The 19,711-nt window shown below is 41.6% G+C and overlaps 1 long non-coding RNA gene across 2 annotated transcripts in view; it reads left to right on the forward strand.

The window, feature by feature from the left end:
- Positions 1–15,892, forward strand: part of LOC140641488 (uncharacterized) — a 62,546-nt gene extending 46,654 nt beyond the window's left edge. The window contains exons 2-4 of one of the 2 annotated variants that reach the window (XR_012038013.1): positions 9,305–9,362; positions 11,894–12,123; positions 15,430–15,892. This is a non-coding gene — a long non-coding RNA (uncharacterized lncRNA). The remainder of the gene's footprint in view (positions 1–9,304; positions 9,363–11,893; positions 12,124–15,429) is intronic. The other variant, XR_012038014.1, reaches the window with a different exon arrangement.
- Positions 15,893–19,711: the final 3,819 nt, after the last annotated feature.

The following is a 19,711-nucleotide window of genomic DNA, read 5'->3' on the forward strand; positions in this document are numbered from 1 at the left end:
CAATTTCTTTCAGAAGTGTTCTATAGTTTTTAAGGTATAGATCCTTTACATCTTTGGTTAGGTTTATTCCTAGGTATCTTATGCTTTTGGGTGCAATTGTAAATGGGATTGACTCCTTAATTTCTCTTTCTTCAGTCTCATTGTTAGTGTATAGAAATGCCACTGATTTCTGGGCATTGATTTTGTATCCTGCCACGCTACCGAATTGCTGTATGAGTTCTAGCAATCTTGGGGTGGAGACTTTTGGGTTTTCTATGTAGAGTATCATGTCATCGGCGAAGAGGGAGAGTTTGACTTCTTCTTTGCCAATTTGAATGCCTTTAATGTCTTTTTGTTGTCTGATTGCTGAGGCTAGGACTTCCAGTACTATGTTGAATAGCAGTGGTGAGAGTGGACATCCCTGTCTTGTTCCTGATCTTAGGGGAAAGGCTCCCAGTGCTTCCCCATTGAGAATGATATTTGCTGTGGGCTTTTCAGAGATGGCTTTTAAGATGTCGAGGAATGTTCCCTCTATCCCTACACTCTGAAGAGTTTTGATCAGGAATGGATGCTGTATTTTGTCAAATGCTTTCTCTGCATCCAATGAGAGGATCATATGGTTCTTGGTTTTTCTCTTGCTGATATGATGAATCACATTGATTGTTTTACGGGTGTTGAACCAGCCTTGTGTCCCGGGGATAAATCCTACTTGGTCATGGTGAATAATTTTCTTAATGTACTGTTGGATCCTATTGGCCAGTATCTTGTTGAGAATTTTTGCATCCATGTTCATCAGGGATATTGGTCTGTAATTCTCCTTTTTGGCGGGGTCTTTGTCTGGCTTTGGAATTAAGGTGATGCTGGCTTCATAGAAAGAATTTGGAAGTACTCCATCTCTTTCTATCTTTCCAAACAGCTTTAGGAGAATAGGTATGATTTCTTCTTTAAACGTTTGATAAAATTCTCCTGGGAAGCCATCTGGCCCTGGACTCTTGTGTCTTGGGAGGTTTTTGATGACTGCTTCAATTTCCTCCCTGGTTATTGGCCTGTTCAGGTTTTCTATTTCTTCCTGTTCCAGTTTTGGTAGTTTGTGGCTTTCCCGGAATGCGTCCATTTCTTCTAGATTGCCTAATTTATTGGCGTATAGCTGTTCATAATATGTTTTTAAAATCGTTTGTATTTCCTTGGTGTTGGTAGTGATCTCTCCTTTCTCATTCATGATTTTATTAATTTGAGTCTTCTCCCTCTTCTTTTTAATAAGGCTGGCTAATGGTTTATCTATCTTATTAATTCTTTCAAAGAACCAACTCCTGGTTCTGTTGATCTGTTCCACAGTTCTTCTGGTCTCGATTTCGTTGAGTTCTGCTCGAATCTTTATTAGCTCCCTTCTTCTCTTGGGTGTAGGATCTATTTGCTGTTTTTTCTCTAGCTCCTTTATGTGTAAGGTTAGCTTTTGTATTTGAGTTCTTTCCAGTTTTTGAATGGATGCTTGTATTGCGATGTATTTCCCCCTTAGGACTGCTTTTGCTGCATCCCAAAGATTTTGAACGGTTGTATCTTCATTCTCATTAGTTTCCATGAATCTTTTTAATTCTTCCTTAATTTCCTGGTTGACCCTTTTATCTTTTAGCAGGATGGTCCTTAACCTCCATGTGTTTGAGGTCCTTCCAAACTTCTTGTTGTGATTTAGTTCTAATTTCAAGGCATTATGGTCCGAGAATATGCAGGGGACAATCCCAATCTTTTGGTATCGGTTCAGACCCGATTTGTGACCCAATATGTGGTCTATTCTGGAGAAAGTTCCATGTGCACTTGAGAATAATGTGTATTCAGTTGAGTTTGGATGTAAAGTTCTGTAGATATCTGTGAAATCCATCTGGTCCAGTGTATCATTTAAAGCTCTCGTTTCTTTGGAGATGTTTTGCTTAGAAGACCTATCGAGTATAGAAAGAGCTAGATTGAAGTCACCAAGTATAAGTGTATTATTATCTAAGTATTTCTTCACTTTGGTTAATAATTGATTTATATATTTGGCAGCTCCCACATTCGGAGCATATATATTGAGGATTGTTAAGTCCTCTTGTTGAATAGATCCTTTAAGTATGATATAGTGTCCCTCTTCATCTCTCACTACAGTCTTTGGGGTAAATTTTAGTTTATCTGATATAAGGATGGCTACCCCTGCTTTCTTTTGAGGACCATTCGAATGGTAAATGGTTCTCCAACCTTTTATTTTCAGGCTGTAGGTGTCCTTCTGTCTAAAATGAGTCTCTTGTAGACAGCAAATAGATGGGTCCTGCTTTTTTATCCAGTCTGAAACCCTGCGCCTTTTGATGGGGTCATTAAGCCCGTTCACATTCAGAGTTACTATTGAGAGATATGAGTTTAGTGTCATCATGATATCTATTCAGTCTTTGTTTTTGTGGACTGTTCCACTGAACTTCTTCTTAAAGGGGAATTTTAAGAGGCCCCCTTAAAATTTCTTGCAGAGCTGGTTTGGAGGTCACATATTCTTTTAGTTGCTGCCTGTCTTGGAAGCTCTTTATCTCTCCTTCCATTTTGAATGAGAGCCTTGCTGGATAAAGTATTCTTGGTTGCATGTTCTTCTCATTTAGGACCCTAAATATATCCTGCCAGCCCTTTCTGGCCTGCCAGGTCTCTGTGGAGAGGTCTGCTGTTACCCTAATACTCCTCCCCATAAAAGTCAGGGATTTCTTGTCTCTTGCTGCTTTAAGGATCTTCTCTTTATCTTTGGAATTTGCAAGCTTCACAATTAAATGTCGAGGTGTTGAACGGTTTTTATTGATTTTAGGGGGGGATCTCTCTATTTCCTGGATCTGAATGCCTGTTTCCCTTCCCAGATTAGGAAAGTTTTCAGCTAGAATTTGTTCAAATACATATTCTGGCCCTCTGTCCCTTTCGGCGCCTTCGGGAACCCCAATTAAACGTAGGTTTTTCTTCCTCAGGCTGTCGTTTATTTCCCTTAATCTATCTTCATGGTCTTTTAATTGTTTGTCTCTTTTTTCCTCAGTTTCCCTCTTTGCTATCAACTTGTCTTCTAGGTCACTCACTCGTTCTTCCACCTCGTTAACCCTCCGCGTTAGGACTTCTAGTTTGGATTGCATCTCATTCAATTGATTTTTAATTTCTGCCTGATTAGCTCTAAATTCTGCAGTCATGAAGTCTCTTGAGTCCTTTATACTTTTTTCTAGAGCCACCAGTAGGTGTATAATAGTGCTTCTGAATTGGCTTTCTGACATTGAATTGTAATCCAGATTTTGTAACTCTGTGGGAGAGAGGACTGTTTCTGATTCTTTCTTTTGAGGTGAGGTTTTCCTTCTAGTCATTTTGCTCAGTGCAGAGTGGCCAAAAGCAAGTTGTATTGGGAAAAAGAGAAAAAGAGAGGAGAGAAAGAAGGAAAGAAAAGAGAAAGAGAAAAAAAAGGGAAGAAAAAGAAAAAAAACGAAAAAAAAAAGAAAAAGAGAAAGAAAAAGAAAGGAGAAAAAAAAGGGGGTGGGGGAAGGAAACAAATCAAAAAGCAAAACAAAACAAAAACAAAAACAAACAAAAAAAGAACCACCGGGGAGTATCTTCTGATTCTGTGTACTTTAAGTCCCTTGGCTTCTCCTGGAAGTTGTCAGTCAGTCTAGCTGGTCTTCTGGGGGAGGGGCCTGTTGTGCTGATTTTCAGGTGTTAGCACTTGGGGGAGCGGCTCTGCCCCCTGCCTGGTGCAGGGCTCAGTGGGGGTTGTTTACCCCGTGAGGCCGCAGGAGGAACAGCCCCAGTGGCGGGGCAGCTCTGGAAACCTGGATTCAGCTCCGGCAGGAACTCCGGAGCTCTCTGTCTGCAGGGCCTGGAGGCTCCGGGGCGGGGCCGCTGCTCTGCTCAGCTGGGGCAGGAGCGTCCTCGCTGTCCTGGGCCCTCCCGGCCTCTGCCTGTCCCGGGGGAGGCGGGATCCTGGGCTGTGTCCCGGCGCCCTGTGCTCCGGAGCCTGCGCTGTTGGATTCGCGCTCCCGGGCCGCGCAGCCACCTCCGCGGAGCTGCCGCCCGAGCCCCTCCGAGCTGCTCCTGGAACCGCGCAGCCCCCTCCGCACGGAGCCTCTTCCTCTGCCCGAGCCCCTCCGAGCTGCTCCCGGGGCCGCGCAGCCCCCTCCGCGGAGCCGCCCCCGAGCCCCTCCGAGCTGCTCCGGTCCCGCCGGGTCCCGCCGTGCGCGCTGCAGCCCTTAGGGAGCTCGGCGCACTCTCCTGGGCGCGCAGTTGCTCTGTTAGTGTCCCGGGGAACCCGAGGGCATCCCCGCCCTCCTGGGTCCTGCTCCAACTCCCCGCGAGCCCCTTTCCGCCCGGGAAGGTCGGTGCAGCTCCTGCTCCTCCGGGACGGGGCTCTCCTGTCCTGGGGACACTCGCCCCGGCCTCAGCCCGGCTCCTCGCGGGGCCCCTCCCCCTTGGAGGCCTTTGTTTCTTTACTTCTTTTTCCCCGTCTTCCTACCTTGATAGAAGCGCGAACTCTTCTCACTGTAGCATTCCAGCTGGTCTCTCTTTAAATCTCAGGCCGAATTCATAGATTTTCAGGATAATTTGAAGGTTTTCTAGGTAGTTTGGTGGAGACAGGTGATTTGGAGACCCTACTCTTCCGCCATCTTGCTCCTCGCCCCTATTTTAAACTTTTTAACCATTAAAAAGGATAGTCAAAAGGCTTATAACCTTGAAACTGATAGTAGGAAAAAAATGTAATAACAAAAAATGTAACAACACTGAGTCAATCCAAGCAAGTTAAGAAAATCAGGAAAGAGGAAGATAAAGAAGTGGAACAAGCAGAGAACACAGTAAAATTATAGTTTTAAACCAAATACATCAGAAATTATATTACATGTAAATAAACTAAGTGATCTAATTAAGTTAAAAAAATTTCAAACTAGATTAAAATGTATAAGGTCTATAAAAGATACACCTAGGGGATCCCTGGGTGGTGCAGCGGTTTAGCGCCTGCCTTTGGCCCAGGGCGCGATCCTGGAGACCCGGGATCGAATCCCACGTCGGGCTCCCGGTGCATGGAGCCTGCTTCTCCCTCTGCCTGTGTCTCTGCCTCTCTCTCTCTCTCTCTCTCTCTCTCTGTGACTATCATGAAGAAATAAATTTAAAAAACAATTAAAAAGCATTTAAAATAAAGGTTATGATTAATAGAATAAAAGATTTTACTCACCAGGTGTGTATAATAAAGCTAAATTTTACGTCACTAATAACCTCAGAGTAAAAAAAGTTCAAGAAGAAATATTTATATTCATAGTAGGAAATTTTAACACAACAGTGTCAGTTATTGGTAAGACAGACAAAAATTAAAAAGGACATAGAAAATTAAACAACCTAGTTGGCAAACAACCATGGAGTATTGGACTCCACAAAAACAGAAGGTACATGATTTTCAAAAACATACAGCACATTTACAAAAATTTACTATATGCTGAAGCCTGACACAAATCTCAAGAATTTCAAAAGATTCTGATGGAACAGAGTATGTTTTGCGTCCACCATGGAATTAAGCTAGAAATAAATTATAAAGGGACATTTATAAAATATTGCAATACTCTTCTAAATCACCCATGGATCAAGGCAAAAATTATAAAAGGAATTAGAAAATAGTTTGAATAGAATATTTAAATTATTATGTATTGAAATCTGGTGGGTTACAGTTAAAACCACGCTTAAAGGGAAATTTGTCACTCTGTAAATGAAGATGGCTGGATATTAATGAGCTAACCATCATGACAAGAAGTTAGAAAAGAATACCACCTTAAAGTATAAGGAAAGAAAGGTATGCCTGGGTGGCTCCGTGGTTAAACATCAGCCTTTGGCTCAGGGCATGATCCCCGGTACCTGATCAAATGCCACATTGGCCTTCCTGGGGAAGCCTGCTTCTCCCTCTGCCTCTGTCTCTGTCTCTTTCTGTGTCATAAATAAATAAATAAATAAATAAATAAATAAATAAATAAATAAATAAATAAATAAAATCTTTAAAGAAAAAGTATAAGGAAAGAAAAAATAAGAGTAAGATAAAAAATTAATGTAATAGCAAATATAAAATAGAGAAAATCAATAAAGCAAAAATTGCTTCTTTTAAGAAACTCACGAAATTGGAAAAACTGCTCAGACAGATCAAGAAAAATAAAGGGGGAGAAAGAAGATGAATATAACCAATGTCAGGAATGAAGAAAGCAACATCAATATAGAACTTATCAACATTAAATATATGGAATATAAGGACCAACATGATGTCAATATATTTAAAAATGTAGATAAAATTGGGGTACCTTGGTGGCTTAGTCAGTTGAACACCTGACTCTTGATTTCAGCTCAGGTCATGATCTCAGGGTTGTGAAGTCAAGCCCTTAGCTCTACACTGAGCATGGAGTGTGCTTGTGCCTCTCTTTCCTTCCACTTGTGTTCTCTCTTTCTTTCTTTCTAAAAAAATAAATGAATAAAATATTTTTTTAATGTATATTAAATGGGAGGCTTGGGTGGCTCAGCGGTTAGGTATCTGCCTTCAGCTCAGGGAGTGATCCCTGGGTCCCAGGATCGAGTCCCATCATTGGGTTTCCTGCATGGAGCCTGCTTCTCCTTCTGCCTATGTCTCTGCCTCTCTCTGTGTCTCTCATGAATAAATAAAATCTTTTAAAAAATGTAGATGAAATTTACTAATTCCATGGAAAATAATAAATCTGATACAGAAGAAATAGCTCTGCAAGTATTAGAAATACTAACCCTATCATTTATTTCCCACGGGAAAAACTTTGGGCCTGTTACCCTAGTAGTGAATTCCCAATCATTTAAGAAAGAAATACCACTAATATTATATAAACTCTCTCAGAGATTAGGACAAAAGGGATCATACCAAATATGATTTATGATACCAGCATAGCCCTAATACCCAACCCTGAGAAGGACACTGTGAAAAAGGGCTGACCAAAGGATTAATTCTAGAAAATATTGGGATTGTCTACAATCAATTAAAAAAGACAATCCATTATGAGCAATAGATTTAAACAATATTTCACCAATGAGAATTTTCTAATGGCCAATAAAAATATAAAAAGATGATCACCACTTCATTAATAATACAGGGAATGCAAATTAAAATTGTGAGATACCATTATGTATCAAACAGAACAGCTAGTCAAAATGACTGACAATACCAAGTTCCAGTGAGGAACAAAGGAAGCTATCAAAAGCTGCTGGTGAACTCTTGAATTGGTACAACCATTTGGTAAAACAATTTGTAGTTATTTAATAAAATTGAGCATATGCGATGTGTATATGCAATTCCATAACTGAGCAATTCTATTCCTGGGTAAATATTCAACAGGTATGTTTGCATGTTTGCATTTGAGTGTCAAGAGTGCTACGGACAAGAATGTTTTTATTTTTATTTATTTATTTATTTATTTATTTATTTATTTATTTATTTTTAAGAATGTTTTTAGTGGCCTTATGGTAACAGCTCCAAACTGTTCAGAAGAGAAAAATAAATTACTACAGGCATATCCTCTACAACAGGGGCCAAGGAATGTGGGCCGGTAAAAGAAGACATCTGAATATGGTCCATCCTTTGGTGTAGACAAACTTGGGTGAGGAGGAATTGAATCAATATGGAGAGGATGGATTAGTCCACACCAGCAACCATCTGTTCTTCAAAAAAGCCTATCTTTAACAAATGTCAAGTGAAAGTCTCCTAACATATAAGCCTCCCCAACTCGACCTTCCTCAAATTCTAATCTTCATCATGCAGACCACCAGAGAGCTTCATTCTTGTACTTTATCAGTTTAGCCTCTGAAAGGCTTTCCTTTTCCAAGTTGCGTTGGGTCCTGGACATTATTCTGGAAGCCAAGCCTGTGTCTAGGCACATTGTTCTGGGGCAGAAGCAAAGCTGGTGGAAGAAGAGCTCTTAGAGACACACAGAGTGAGGTTTGAATTCCTCCACTTCTTTCCAAATTGTAACCATGGGCAAAGTTACTTGATTTGTCCAAATTGCAAAGTCCTCATCCATAAAATGGGGATAAGAACCCCTATAGCATATAGCTGTATGAAGACTAAATGAGGTAATGTCCATAAAATGTCATACACAGAAAGATTCTCAAATAGTAGCTATTAATATTTTATGTGATGGATTCTTACTAGCTTCCGCTTTAGAATGTGTGTTTTGACCTTGACTCATACCTTCCCACTGATGCCACTAAGAACCCTGAGAATGAATTAAGTGATTCCAACCAGGCTGTGCTGGACCAGAGAAGTTGGGTTCGCCTTCCTGAGCTGATATGGGAAGGCATTTGTGTATCACCTGGATGCAGGCTGATTTCAATGGACAGGAGCTGGGAGGGGAAAGAGAGACAAGAAGAGAGTGGGGAGGGTATCCAGACAAAAAGAAAGAAATGAACCTCTCGACTCTCTTTTTGGAAACTGGACTTCCAAATTACAATCGTGTGATGCTTATAGCCTTCCTGTGCTTTGCTAACCAGAGGGGATGTTCCTTGCTGGCTCTTTTCCATCCTCTTTAAGGGTAGTTCTCTGTGCTAGCTCAGGTCCTACGTGCTATGTTGTGGCTCCAGGCACTGGGAATCCACCAATTGGATTCTGGGAAAGACAAAAGAATAGGGGCAGATGGAAAAGAAGCATAACAGGAGACAGCAGGCTGGGTATGGAGAGTTTTATTTGGCGCTGAGAATTGGAGAGGGGTTGAGGTTTTGAGGAAGACAATGCCGGAGAACACTGAGTGGGAGAGGTAATCCTATAACCACAAAATGGCAAATCTGGGATTTGGAACCAATTGTACATCCTTCACCACAGTGTATTTTAGAGCTTTTTCATTACCCTCAAATGAAAGCCTTCTTTTTAGACATCAACCCCAATCCCTCTATCTGTCTCCCACCTCCAGCCCAAGGTAACCACTAATCCACTCTCCATCTTCAAAGATTTGCCTATTTTAGACATTTTATATAAATGGCATTATATAATATGTAGTTCTTTGTGATAGGCTTATTTCATTTAGCATACTATTTTTAAGGTTCATCCTTATCATGGCATGTATCAGTACTTCATTTCTTTTATTGCCAGATAGTGTTATACACATCCATTTATATGGCTACACCACATTTTATTCGTCTACTCATCAGTTGATGGACACTTGCATTGTTTCCACTTTTGGCTATTTTGAATAGTACTGGTATGAACATTTATGTAAAAGTTGGTGTGGACATATGTTTTGATTATTCATGGGTATGCACATAGGATTGGGAATGCTGCGTCAAATGGTAACTCTATATTTAACCATTTTAGGAATCACCAGGCTGTTCTCCAAAGTGGCCTCACCGTTTTGTATTCCCACCAGCAATGCGTAAGCGGTTCAATTTCTCCACATCCTCACCAACATTATTATTATCTTTTTTTAAAAAAGATTTTGTTTATTTATTCATGAGAGACACAGAAAGAGAGACAGAGACATAGGCAGAGGGAGAAGCAGGCTCCCCGTAGGGAGCCTGATGTGGAACTCGATCCTGGGACACCAGGACCATGACCTGAGCCTAAGGCAGATGCTCAACCACTGAGCACCCAGGTGCCCCTATTATATATCTTTTTGATAGTAGCCATCCTTGCGGATGTGAAGTGTTATCTTATTATAGTGTTGATTTGCAATTCCCTAATGGCTAATTGCCTGAATTTCTATTTAAGTAAGATACTTTTTGGATATAAAGTTAAGGGTACAGTTTTTAAGTTGACATGAGGTGCCAAGCTGCTTTTCATTAATTGTACCAATTTAACTCAGCCTAGAAGTATATAGGACATTTGTTTCACACTATCTTCATTAAAGTAAATATTACATTTAAAATCTTGGCCAATACACTGAACTTGGAATTATTTATTTTAATACCATTTCTTGTGAAACTGGATTTTTTCATACACATAATGATTATTTATATAACTTCAGTGAACTCATATTCTTTGTACATTTTCCTGTTGGGTCTTAGGCTTGTTTTGGAAATTTTTCTTAAAATAGCTGACATTCATCTTGAATAGTTGAGATAAGGAGTTTTTAAGTAACTTATCACTATAAAATATGGTGAGAAAAATTAATATTCCAGCAATCTTGCAATAACCAACCAGAATGATAATTTTCAAAGTATTAAAAGAGATTTCAAAAAATTTAAAAGTTCATATTTGGTTTTTTACATAATATAAAATATTAGACAAATGCAAGCTAAATGAGAGAGAACAATTTGATTGCAGAATACATATCAATGCCTCTCCCTGAATCCAACTGAAAATTTGATGATAGTTTATGTTCAATGAAGTGGAGGAAATTAGAAGTGATGATTATTTTGGGGTTGATCCTTTCATTTAGTTTCTTCCGCACTTTAATTGAATTCATGGAACTATCTGGAGCTTTCAAAATATTGTCCAGTGTAGATCTCTCAATGTTTACTTGTACTTAAAAGAATTTCATGATAAAATCTAGGTCCGAATGCTCTATCATTTTTTGGCTAGCACAATTCTTTTTTTTTTCTTAATATTTATTTATTTATTTATTTGAGAGAGAGAGAGAGAACATGAGGAGGAAGGGGCAGAAGGAAAAGGTGACAAGAGGACTCCTGGCTGAGTAGGGAGCCTAAGGCAGGGGAAGGGGGGACTCGATCCCAGGACCCTGAGATCATGACCTGAGCCCAGACTAAGAGTCAGATGCTCTACCGACTGAACCACTTGGGCACTGTTTGGCTAACATGATTCTTAAACAGACATCATTGAAGTACAAGGTGCACCTCTGGCTAACAGGGCTTACTGAAGGCAGGTGTGAGTGGTGAGCTGGTGGATACGGAATTGTGAACTCCTTCTCCCTTCCTGTTTAATGCCTAAAGGTCCAAGTTACTCATAAGTAGATTACAAACATCTTCAGTTTCTCTTTAGGAAGATCTGTGAGTCCAAAAAAGCTTATCCAAAACTCCAGAGTGGTTCTGAATTTATAGTCTTGAATTTAGATCCCCTTTCCTCTAGGTGTGTCCCCTACTACCTTGGTTGGGTCGTTTGACACAGCTACAGCCAAAGCGAACACAGAGGATTGTGGTATGGATGATGGGTATTATGTTCTCTACTCTAAACTATGTCTTTAAATCGGTAGATATTAATCCAAGAGAAAGGAGGAAACTATTGTGTTTAAGGGCACCAGCTACAGAATGGGAAAGAAGAGTCTCAGAAAATACCTTGTGGATGGATGTAAACATCACTGTTTTGGGGACACACACTGTGATGGGGGGTAAGGTAGCCCTCTTTGTGAGTTTCTCCACCAGTGGCATCAGATGAGGAAATCCACCAAGTGTGGAAATCCACCAAGTGTTCCTAAGGTAGGGGAAGTGAAGAATGCTGAGGAATGAGGTGTGTTCTCAAATGAATCCTAATCCCCAGTACCTCAGAATGGGACTTTATTTAGAAATAGGTTTGTTGCAGATGTAATGAGCTAAATTAAGACAAGACCCTACTGGAATAGAGTGAGACCTTAACTCAATATGCCTGGTGCCCTTATCAGAGCAAAATTTAGACACAGACACACATGGTCTGGAATACACTGTGGGAAGACAGAGATGGAGACTGGAGTGAAGCATCTAGAAACCAAGGAACAGCAAGGATTGCTAGCTGTCACCAGAAGTAGATGGAGGGCACAGAACAGATTCTCCCTCACAGCCCTCAGAAGGAATGAACCCTGCTGACTCCTTGAGTGGGGATGGCTAGCTTCTAGAACTGTGAGAGAGTGGATTTCTGTTGTTTCAAGCTACCCAGGTTGGGGTGATTTGTTATAGCAGCCCTAGCAAACTGATAAAGGCCCCACATCTCTGGTTAAACTGCTTAGTAATTTTCCCTTAATTTTTTTTCTTATAGGATAGAAATAAAAATAACCTGCCCATTGTGAGGATGCAATGGGCTTATAAAGGGGAAAACTTCCATGTGGCTGTCTGAGCTTCCTGGCCCAAAACTCCCACCCTTCTCAGCATTCCCACTGCAACTGGTGGGAGACCAGCGCTCAACCTGGAGCCTCGCGAGGACCTGGAGGACTGGTTACATCAGATCACAGGACCCCATACCAGAGTTGTCCAACCAGCAGGTCAGAGGTAGGGTGTCAATAATTCACTAATCTAACAAATTTTTAGGTGCTGCTGCTGCTGCTGCTTGTCTGGGGGCTACATTTTGAGCACTACAGGACTGGATACTTGGGGAAGATCTCTGGGGGGAAAAGTAGTAAGGGTAGCTTCAGAAGGAGTCTTGAAAGGGTGGGGCTTTGTGTCATGTGCAGATAGATGGAAGGTTGTACTATTATATATGGGTGTCAGCTACCCTGCCCTTCCCTCATGCTGTGACACCTGTACGTCTTATAATGTCTTATTGGTTACAGGTTCTTTTCTCATCTTCATTCTGAATTTGAGAGTTCTTTTCTTGTATGTCTGGGCTCAGGCTTGAATGTCTATCTATTGTTCTATCCTGAGACTCCATGAATGATGAAATTTGAGACAGGTTGAAAGTTAATTTCGGATCCTTGTCTCACCCCACCCTTACCCCCATGAAGCCTTTTCACCAGGACTCCTCCCTTGGGTTCATAACACATGTCAGCCTAAAAGAAGTGGTAAACCAAGGCAAGCTCAAACTTGTCAAAAAGATGAATTATTCAGGAATAGCAGAGGAGTTACAATTCCCAACACATTCTCTGTGGTCAGCTACAGGCAGGTCTGTTGAGGGTTAGGGATAGGCTGTATTATGGGCAGAGTATGAAAAGAGGAGTGAGTTCAGTTAGTCAAAATAAAAAACAAATGGAAACCAGCTTTGAAAAATTCTCCAACCAGACAAAAACCAGTCTAGTCATACAAATAAAGTTCAATTCAGCCAATTTCATGAGACCAGGCCTCCCTGGGTGAGTTCATGTTCTTACCTCTGGAAACCATAAACAAAACTTCCCAAAGCTGATACGATGAAACCCCCAACCAACTCCCTACCATTTAAGAACATTCCAACATTATCAGTTTTCTGTAAATCAGACATTTATGGGAAATCAGTCTCTCAGTCCTTAAATTTTCTTTCCCTAAGGGCACATGGGTGAGATTTTTCCATTTTATAGCCTCTGGATCCATTTTAGATTGAAATTCTTTCACACACATTTTCCTTATTAGTGTATACTTTGTCATCCATTCACCGATTTTCATGCGCTGGCCACTCAGCAGCCTTCCTATTGATTTGTGGGACCCTACATCATGGTTAGCTGGGCACATGAAACTAGGCCATCACTGTTCCTCAGAAACACCTTAATTTTTTTTAAGTCTTACTAAATTTCCAAAAGCTTCTCTACCCACTCATCATTCATTCATTCATTCATTCACTCGTGAAATGCCATGTAGAGCACCTCCTGTATGCTAGGCCCTCAATAATATGCTGGACATGCAGTGAGACACAAACCCTGACGATATGTGCCCTGATGGGGTTTGCAGAGTGGTGTGAGAAGGGAGGAGAAAGACATAAAAATCACACAAATACGTGCAAAATCACAGCCATATGAAGTGCATCAGAGGAGAGTGGTACTTAGTTTTTAAAAGACTATAATGGTGAGATTTGGGTCTGTTGGGAGGCCAGGGAAGCCTTTTGAATTGATATCTAAATGATATACAGATGTAAAGCAGAAGACAAAACTCTTCCAGGGAAGAGGACAAGTGCATGCAGAGACCTGGTCAGAGGCTGGAAACTATAAGGCACTACTTTGAGCACAGATAAGGCTATCAGAATACTGCTGGGGGTGCTGGTGCCACAGGCTGGAGAAGTGGTGAAGTAGCCAGATGGGGTATGGCCCTCAATGCTGTGTGGTCACAGTCTGAGGATATGGGCCATCAGGCATCTCCCTTACCTCCATTCACTGCTGTCCCGCCTGTGGCCAGAACTTCCTCTCCTCATTGATCAGGGCTTCATCCCTCCGCACCTTCCCACCACTACCCTGTTCAGGGAAGGAGACATTCCTCCTCTTTTACCAGGTGACCTTTCCATTTGGCTTTTCGTCCCTTCCTTCCTGCCTCCTTCAGTGACTGGTCTCAGTGAGTCTTTAAATTTCCACGATGACTCACCATTTAAGCCATTTAAGTGGCTCCTTCCCTTTTCTCTTGAAAGTTGTCTGCAACTCCCTGGCATAAAAAAAGGTGAGCAGATCCCTTGCTGTCCCCCGACCTAATGACAGATTCTCTCTTCATCTTAGGACTTCTCCTGGTGGGTGTGTGTGTAGGGGGGAAGGGGTGGCGAGTGCAATGGGGACATCTGTCTTTGTTCTTCCCACTTCCTCTCTGTAGCCAGTTCTGCCTCCACAGAGCAAAGGGGTTCCTTACTATTACGCGTGTTCAACGGTCTTATGCTTGCTAGCTGTGGTGGGATTTCCTTTCTGTCATTCACCTTCAGAGTTAGGGGTATCTTAAAAATTGCAGTCCAAAGTCCAACCCCCGGCCCATTCAACTCAACTCTATTTATAGGAAACGAAAAACATTTTCAAGATCTTTTTTCTAAGGAAGTCCTTATTTGGCAAACTTCCTGTGACTGGATCTTAAAAGAACATCAGTATCTCAAGACAGTGGTATTTGACTGTTAACTTACATGTTTGAAATGCAATTTTAAAATAGCATTAATATGACTTGTCACTGAAGTCAAGTTTGTATGTGTGAGCCAGAGATAATACAAGTTGTGCACATTTTAAAAAAATATTTTATTTATTTATTCATGAGAGACACAAGAGAGAGAGGCAGAGACACAGGCAGAGGGAGAAGCCGGCTCTCTGTGGGGAGCCTGATGCGAGGACTCGATCCTGGGGCTCCAGGATCACACCCTGGGACTCGATCCCAGGGCTGCGGGATCACACCCTGGGCCGAAGGCAGACGCTCAACCGCTGAGCCACCCAGACGTCCCAGTTGCGCACATTTTTAAAAAAGATTTTAGTTATTTATTTGACAGAGCAAGAACAGCACAAGTAGGCAGAGTGGCAGGCAGAGGCAGAGGGAGAAGCAGGCTCCCTGCCATGCAGAGAGCCGAATGGGAGGCTTGATCCCAGGACCCCGGGATCATGATCTGAGCTGAGGGCAGACGCTTAACTGACTGAGGCACCTGGGACCCCAGTTGTACACATTTAATAAAACCACCAATAAGTTTTTAAAAGGCAAAACAAAAAGGCTCCAAAGGTAAATGATTTATTTAGATATGCAAATTATCTACTCTTTATCCCTTTTAATATGTATTTTTGTCTTATTAAAAATATATATTATAACATAATATATAATTAATATAAAATATATTGAAAATATAAGGTAGAATACATTATTGTTTTTCATATGTAAAGCTGATGCTGACAGAATTTTGGAAGACTGTACTCTGAGTGCTTCAATGCTTCAAATTGTTGACAGGTGTTTGCTGAACGAAATTATCTTTCCGTTCCCACCTGGACTTCTCCGTCATCAAGAGAATGCATCGTTGAGATGACAGAGTAGGATGTACACTGTGACTAAGGAGTGGCTTTTCTCTGCGTGGCTCACTATCTACTGAAATAGAACCTAGCCTCTTTATCACAAGACTTTAACAGGCTGACTACCCAGATCAGGGTAGTTCAGGGGTAACAGCAGGCCTTTGGAATCGGTGATGATAACATCCATCCAGGAATAGAAAAAGTAAGCCAATGGTAAAGATGCCCTAACAATTTATATTTAATTAAGGTTGTGCTCATTTTAGGAGTGGGCACTGCTGTCTCAGAGTCTAGTTGCTTGGCATTTATTTACCAGCATTTAGCTGCCAATTCCCAGGGGCTTGGGAGGTTCCGGCCCTGGCAGCCTGACACATACTATCAAATAAACCAAAGGTCTGATTTGTAAATCAGAATGTCAATGTCTTACAGGGAGAACTGACACTTGCTAAGGGACTAAATTCCTTGTCACTCAATCTGCCCACTCCCTCATCTAAGAAGGAACCCTAATGCAGAGCTTAGCAGGAACTGCAGTTGCTTAATTGATGTATTTGAGTTGCCAGATCCAAACAAGAAATGGAACTGGGATTAGAAAATTATTATAGGGTTTAGGAGGGGTAAAGGGGATAAATCACTTGGAGTTTGTTGATTGCATGTCACAGAAAGCTGTAGCGGCTGAATAAACAAAGGGTCATTTATGGGAAGGCCATCAGGGACTCTCAGAATTGACAAGAACCTGGAGATCCAGGCTTGACTACAGCAGGGAAGTAGCAATGATAACCATAGGACAGTGTGCACAGATGGAGAGAAGTTCAGCCAGTTCCAGGCTTTCTGGCCCTCTGCTGGATCTAGTTTTTAAAATTTCATTAGTCTTGGGGTGCCTGGGCCTGCTTCTCCCTCTCCCTCTGCCTCTCCTTCCCTCCTTGTGCATGCTCTCAAATAAATAAATAAAATCTTCAAAAAAATAAAATTCAACAGGCTTTTAAAATTTCAGTTGGCCCATATCTAGTGAGTGGCTATATTATCTGCTACGAGTTATAAAAACAAAGATAAAAACCTACATTCAAAGACTTAAGAATCATATATCAATACATGTTAGACCAAGTTCATGTGGTCACACAATCATTCGGGATGCTTGGGGATACACTTCAAAGGAGTGGCACTGGAGCTGGGCATTGGAGCTGGCAGGATTTTTCTAGGGAAGTTTGAAGCATTTCCAGCTGGGATGAAACTAACAAAAGGGGCCCAGCTGTAAGAGCCTAATGTGAGCCACCCATCTGGTTAAGTCCCCTCCTCCTTCTCCTGAGATTGGGTTAACAGGGTTGAGCCAAAAGAAGAAGTTTTTGCAGGGAGAGGCCCCTGTACTTTGAAGAGAACTATGGGAAGCGGGGATAAGGGGGGATAAAGCCCTATGCATTCCACCTCCGAGAGACAAAAGTGTGCTTCTCTCTGTATATTTGTTGTAGAGTTGGTGTAGGTGACAAACCTGGGAGCAAGGAAATGAAGGTGTCTTCCCTTGGTTTCTCATCTCTAGGAAAGGGCTTGTTTGCCCTGTCTATGCTAAGTGGGGGCCCAAGCTACTGGCAGCATGCAAAGGCCCAAAATCTTATGTTAAGTGTTATTCACATCAGGACAACTGTTTGGGTCCTGCACAATCCAAGATTTAATGCAGGGCTTTTAGGTGAAGGCTCTTGAACATCAGACCCAATGTGACAAGGATACAGCATCAGTGACAGTAATAAATTGTTCCATTTTTCATTCCCATCTGTATTTATTAACACTGACTGGAGGCTCTGCCCTGAATTGAGGCTAGAGGCTGGAGTAGAAAAAGTTAACGATGGATAAGGAAGTTATTTATTTTCATGGCTTCTGTTTTTCTCATCTGTAAAATAAAGTGTCAGGATTTAATGACTTGTTTTGCTACATTTCTTGCACTCAGTGAGCTTACACATAAAATCAGAACAGTTTGCCCTCGCGGGGTCTGGACAAAAGGTGTCTGGGGCGAAAGGGAAAAAGATGGGAGCTTCGGCTTATCCCCTGCCACCTTGGGATGAGGGATCCTCTGAAAGGCACTAGGGACGCAGCAGCTCTGTGCAAACTAGAGGTCTGGTATTTGCCAGAAGCTTTGGCATAATGCAAGGAGAAGTAGTGCATAAATGATGTGATGGAATTATTGCTGACCATGAATTTCCTGTCCAATTAGTAAGGTGCTGTGGGGTTTCATTTAATTGGACCTTTCCCAAGCCATCTAGGTTTATTTACCATTTTACATTGATTTGATCACAGGGGAGGAGAGGGCAGCATGTTGAATTACAGCAACCTTTTATAAAACAAAGTTCTTCCTCATGGACCTTTGATTCCCCTTTCCTTGCATTGTGCTTCTGTGTTTCTCTGTAAAGCCCGTGTCACAGCTTCTTTACAACCAAAGAGGGCACTCATGTTTGACATTTTCTGAAGTCTGGTGCATTCATCTCTCTATATTCAAGTCACAGCAAATGTCTGAAAGGGTTTTCCAAATTGCTGGCCTGGAAGGTCCTTGGGGTTCAAGATGAAGTCCATATGTATCTTGGCATCTCACTTTACCATTGCCCGATGCCTCCTACCATGCTGCCTGCTGGTAGGAGGAGCTCAACAAATCTCTTTCAAAGGTAACATCTTAAAGGTCTTTAAAGGTATACACTGTGGCTTCAATAGAAATAGTGGATTTACAAGAGATCCAGGAGACACCCAGCAGAATTAACCATAGTTTTAAAAGGATTTAAAGTTCTTTCTGCCAAGGGAGTTTCTTTGATATACAGCAGGATAGGCATTCTAGGTTGGTGGATGAAGAACCAGGAAAGAGACTTGTTTTCAATTAATTTGTGTTTTAGGTAAGTATTCAAAATCCTGAGGGGATTCTTCAGGTCCTCATTTCACATCTGTCACAGTTAAAGACCAGAGCTCATGAATCTCAGGCCCTTTTGCTTTGGAGATTAGTTGTTCTCTCTTTTAGCAGATTCACCAAGGTCCATCCTTCTATGAAAATGTTCCATTATTTAGATCAGGGAGCAGGTAGGAAAAATGAACCGTAAAATACCTTTTCTATTATACAAGTAATGAGAAATCATTTTAAAACTTGGGAGAATAGAGAAAAAAGTTCATTCCCTAGTATCTCTACTTTAGCCCCCTGGTTTTCAGTGTGGTGACCAGAACAGAGGGGAACTTGTTAGAAATGCACATTCTTGGGTCCCACCCAGAACTAGTGAATGGGAAACTAGGCATGTGGGACTCTGTGCTTTAACAAGTCCTCCAGGAGATTCCTATTTGAGCTAAAGTTTGAGAACTGCTCCACTGGCCTGACCATCATTAGCATTTTACGCATTCTTTTCATGAGTGAGTGTGTGTGTGTGTGTGTGTGTGTGTGCACGCGCATGTGTGCTCATGCATGTGGGTACTATAAACTGTTAAGAGTACAAAAGCAGTCATTGTAACACTAACCCCCAATTATCTCTTATCTAGAGCCCCACCTCCATATGCAGAAAGTACAAACTATTGTAGAATTTCCTAAAGTCAAGAATCTGGGAATCCCCATGGTGGGCCTTATAGGTGTGAGTAAATGTGCTATCTCATGGGATCTCAATAAAGTCACTTTAACGGTTGTCCTGAACTCTGATGGATCAGTAGTCCCACCTATTTCTTGGCAGGACTTTGGTCTTTCCCTGTCTGATGTTTGCCTGAGACACAGATTGTTCCTAGTCCTGACATTCTGTTAGAATTTCCTAGAGATCACCAGAGCTTACTTTTCACCCTCTCTAGCTGGTAAGACATATGCAGGTTAAGAGGCCAGGGTATATGGTCAGTGTGTGGTGTCACTAGTCCCTTTGATCGTCAGGCCTGGGGGTGAGTCTTCTCACTGCTTCAGTGAGACTCCCCCAAAAGAGAATACATTTACCCAAACTCCAGTTATGCTTTTTGTAAAATAAAACAGACAAGTTTATGGACATTTTAATGACCAAAACCAAAATACACAGCGGCCATGGAGTCTATGGTCGCAGGTAGTAGGGGCTGAGGAGGGATGAAAGATTCCCAGCACTCCTGTTCTGCCCTATGTTATCTTATTCATCCACTTACCCTGGCTTCTGTCACTCTGCCTTCTCCTTACAACTTTGGTCCCCATGTGGGGACAGTATTCAAGTTCTTTTTCATGTGCTTCTCAGTCCGAGAAAAAACTAAGAGAAGTGGCTAATCAC

This window comes from Canis lupus, chromosome 10 (assembly GCF_048164855.1).
Source record: "Canis lupus baileyi chromosome 10, mCanLup2.hap1, whole genome shotgun sequence".
NCBI classification, from domain to species: domain Eukaryota; kingdom Metazoa; phylum Chordata; class Mammalia; order Carnivora; family Canidae; genus Canis; species Canis lupus.